This window comes from Phoca vitulina, unplaced genomic scaffold (assembly GCF_004348235.1).
Source record: "Phoca vitulina isolate PV1807 unplaced genomic scaffold, GSC_HSeal_1.0 scaffold3, whole genome shotgun sequence".
Classification (NCBI taxonomy): domain Eukaryota; kingdom Metazoa; phylum Chordata; class Mammalia; order Carnivora; family Phocidae; genus Phoca; species Phoca vitulina.
In genome coordinates this window covers 23,111,124-23,115,764 of record NW_022589706.1, presented here as the reverse complement: position 1 = coordinate 23,115,764, position 4,641 = coordinate 23,111,124, and the positions used below count along the sequence as shown (strand labels likewise).

General features: G+C 34.6%; 1 pseudogene; it reads right to left on the bottom strand.

Moving 5' to 3' along the window:
• Positions 1-274: 274 nt before the first annotated feature.
• On the bottom strand, positions 275-1,950 carry LOC116628870 (annotated as a pseudogene).
• Positions 1,951-4,641: the final 2,691 nt, after the last annotated feature.

Sequence of the window (4,641 nt, the reverse complement as noted above, 5' to 3'; positions counted from 1 at the left end):
CTTCTGCCCACAATTTTGATATGATTCCTTTTTTTTCTTTCTTTCTTTCCCCTTTCTCTCTTTCTCTCTCTTTCCTCTTTCTCTCTTTCTATCTCTCTTTTTTCTTTTCTTTTCTTTTTTTTTTTTTTTTTTACCTCACAGGTGCATTTATCCACATCACAAAGGAAACAACTCATCAAGTGTACAGCGATGCTTCATGTTCCCATCTAACAGAGCTTGCTGAGATTTGCATCCGACTGACATTCCATCTGATGTGTACTCCAAGTAAGGCTGGTTAATGATGACCATGAGCAGGTTCAGGATTCAAAGCTTTCAAGACTTTACTTCTTTTATCAGCACTCCTGATTTTATAAACAATAAAGCCCATAACCCCATTCCTACCCAAATCTCCTGGTACACTTGGGTATAGCAGTACTTCATGGGAACCCAAACATTTTTAACAAGGCTTTGAAATATCTCGGCCCAGGACACCCAGCTCAAGCTTCTCTGAACCTCAAAGGCCAATGACTCAGAAAGGTCACCAAGTTATATGATCTGACAGTTCAAGGTTTATTAGAATTTGTAGAAACCTGGAATGTTCCTGAAAAAAGATTTTAAAAGGCCTACCCATCAAGCCTTAATCTTTCTCAGACATTTATAAAAGTTTAAATGTCTTTCCATCAAATTGGTAATAGAGTTCTGAAACTTTTTAAGTTGAATTTATTAATCTCAAAGAAAAAAACATTTTGAATACTGTATTTTTTCCCAAAATTTAAGTCAGAAATGTACTACTCAAAATCATCTGGTCTTAGAAGAATTGAACACCAAGCATTTTAAAAGACATTCAGTGTACACCTAGATAAATTTTTCTATATTTCTTTGTGTCAAGTAATGCTGAGTAAATCTATTCATTCTGACAGAGCTAGCCAAATAAGTTCCACCAAATCAATATGCTGGTAGTAATCCCTAAGTTTCCAAAGATTTCTCAGAACATCTGGTAAAGTTTAAAGCATGTATATGCCAATTTCAATTCATGTACATCCTGGATTAATATCTAAATCTGGGAATTGGCAAATACCTAATCCTCACATTTAACTGTGTAAAATCATTAATGATTAGGGCTTAGCACACCATTTAACAACAGTTACCTGAAAATAGAAAGGGAAGAAAAAAAATGAAGAACATTTCCAAAATTCTAAGACCCATATCTATTCATTTCAGAATCCATTTTGACAAAATAGTGAATGAATTCAAAAGTATCTACACTACCTTTCCTACTTTCTAGAGAAAGAATCCTTTGTGTGAACTTAAAACCCACTTACCATAGGTGCTTGATAGTTTTAGCATCATCCATTCTACAATTAAAGATACAAGATAAAATGTCTTTAGCAATGATAGCACTTTGAAATAAATTCACTTGAAGTCACTGTGTAATATTTTATGAAAACCAGTGGGTAGAATCGAATTCAAGAAAACTGGAGACTGAATATTTCACCCTTGAAATGTGCAGAAGGGACGAAGAGACAAGGGCTGCTGACTTGAATTTATTGATAGTTTACGCGTTTAGCTGAACTTGGTCTTCTTTTTTTATTTGTGCATTTATGATCCTTGTTCTGTCCTGTAAAAGGAGGATTTTTATGTTTCATGTATGTGATTGTGGAAAATGTCTAAAAGACCTCAGAAGTAAAGGAAATGTCTACTTCATTCCATCCCTGCCCTTAATTTGTACACACGATGCACAGAGACACATGATAAGTCCAAATGAACAAGGTTTCAATTCATTCATTCATTCATTCATTCAATCAGGTGTTCAATAAATATATGGTTTTGCCTCTTCTGCATATGAATTAGATATAAAATGGTGAGTTAAAAATGACATGTTTCTTGCTTTTGTAGAATTTAATGGAGAAGGTAATTATAATAAAGCAGCCATATGCATACCATAGATTTATGATTCCAATCTATGCTCATTGCTACAAAGAGAAAGTAGAGGATGAGTTTATCAATGTGCCTGATTTAGGCCAGGGGGCGGTAAGCAACAGAGGCTTACCCTGCGAACCAAAGTTTCAACTGTCATTTCAAAGACAAGGAAGTTGTTTTGTTTTGTTGTCTCTAAAATAGGTAAAAGTTGAACATGCAGAGGTTTAATGCCGGATTTCTTTTCAGAATCAGGGGAAGTTCAGATTAATTTATTCCACTGCATTATGGGAAATCTATGGCACTCATGCACAGAATGCATGCAGGGTAAATTGCTTTGGGCAAACAGCTACAAGTCCATTAGAGAAGATTTATCTTCCCTTCTTTCCTTCTCCTTTTCTCTTCTTTTACATTTGGTTCTCCCTGTAGCCTCATTCTTAAGACTCTCACCTAATCTCTCAGCTTCAACTGTTATCCCTAAATGGCTGATTCTTAAATTTATGATTTCAGCCTAAACCCATCTTGGTGATTTCAGCCTTAAATTTACAACTTCCTGATAGATGTGTTTACTTGAATATTCTTATCTTTCCTTAAATGTTATATATCTGATGAAAGCTTTTCATATCCCCCCCCCCCCACCTTCCTTATCCCAGATGGTTGTCTTATAGTTCTGGAAATTTAGGAAAAATTTAGGATAATACAGACCCCTCTCAAATTCATTCATTCGTTCATTCATTCATTCTCTGTCCCCCACCTTCTGTGTGTATGTATGCGTGCATGGTGTACATATCTAGGTGTGTAGTTTCCTTGACTTTCATTATGATTTACTATCTATGTGTGCCACCACAATCAGTATGATACAATTTTGGTTCTTAGTTTTTGGGTTTTGGTTGACTTTTACATAAATGGAATCATTATCAAGTGTTTTTATTTAATATTTATCCATTGTGTGGCTATTGCTCTAATTCTTTTACTTTTTTTGTGTTATAGAATTTTTTTTATAAAGATTTTATTTATTTATTTGACAGAGAGAGACACAGCGAGAGAGGGAACACAAGCAGGGGGAGTGGGAGAGGGAGAAGCAGGCTTCCCGCTGAGCAGGGAGCCTGATGCGGGGCTCGATCCCAGGACCCTGGGATCACAACCTGAGCCGAAGGCAGAAGCTTAACTGACTGAGCCACCCAGGCGCCCCAAGTGTTATAGCATTCTATATAGCCGATAGCACAACTATCTTATGCATTCTAAAATTGTTGGACCTTTGAGTTATTTTCAGTTTATGGTTATCACAAATAATATCGTAAAGGTTATATTTGTAAATGTTTCTTAGTGTTCATATGATGAAAATGTCCTTGTCTGTGCAGTCCAAATGGTAGCCACTAGTCATATATGGACATTTAACACTGGAAATGTGGTTAATATAACTGAATTTTTAGTTTGATTTTATTTAAATTTAAATTTAAATCACCATGTGTAGCTACCAGCTATTGTATTGGACAGTATATCTCTAGGGCATATACCTAGGAGTGGAATTTCTGGGCTATATATAATGTTCACTTTCAAATTTTCTAGATAATGCCACATAATTTTCTAAAGATAGTTGTAAAAATTCCACAATAATGTAGCAAATTTCCTATTAGTTAACATCTTTGCCAACACTTGGCATTCTTAGGCTTTTACATTTTTCTCAATCCAATCAGTGTAAAATGGTATTTCATGGAGGTTTAGTTTGCATTTTTATAATTACTAATGAACTGATATATTTTCACATTGTTACTTTCTTAAATGTGTGTGTGTGTGAGTGTGTATTCATATGTTTGTATATACAACAGAGGTTGCATGTTAAGTATTTTTTTATCTTTCTCTTTGGTTGTCTAACTTTTTTTTTCCATAAAGGAGGTGTTCCAATATATTCTAAATATTAATCATTTCCCTTTCTTTGGTAACATATGCTACAAATACCATTTTCTTCCTCTCTTTGGATTCTCTTTCCACTCTTCATATGTGTATTTAATGAAGGAAAGTTATTTTTAATGTATATTAATAAGGACATATTAAGTAGATATATGTTTGCATTATGTTTCTTCAGATCTCTAAAAACTATCAATTTACATTGATTCTAGGTTCACAGAAACCTAGTCAATGTCATCCCAACCCAGCCTCATTTCTCATTTAAAGTCTTCTGTTAATTGTTATATCCTCATTTTTTCCTTGTGTCTCCCACTCTGTCTGTCAAGCAATACCCTCATTCTCTGCAGGGTATGCTCTGTTAAACTAACTGAAACACATGGGTAAAATTTAAAGCCCACTGAACTAAACTATTAGCACACTCCAAATACAGTATGGTCTCCATGGATCTGGGATTTACTGGAACTAAGAAATCTAAGAATTAACTAGTCTTGAGCACATTAATATGTTAATATTATTAGTGGGTCTTCTATTGCTTTTCTCTATAACTCTATATTCAAGTTAATATGATTCATACTAGCTCCACTGACTCTGTCTTCTGAGAGATGGGCCCCTCTCATCAAGAACATTTATTCAACCTAAAAACAGGCTTGATCTCAGAGCCCTTGAAATTTTTTCTAATTAATTAATTTTTTTATTATTATGTTATGTTAATCACCATACATTACATCATTAGTTTTTGATGTAGTGTTCCATGACTCATTGTTTGCGTATAACACCCAGTGCTCCATGCAGAACGTGCCCTCTTTAATACCCATCACCAGGCTAACCCATCCCCCC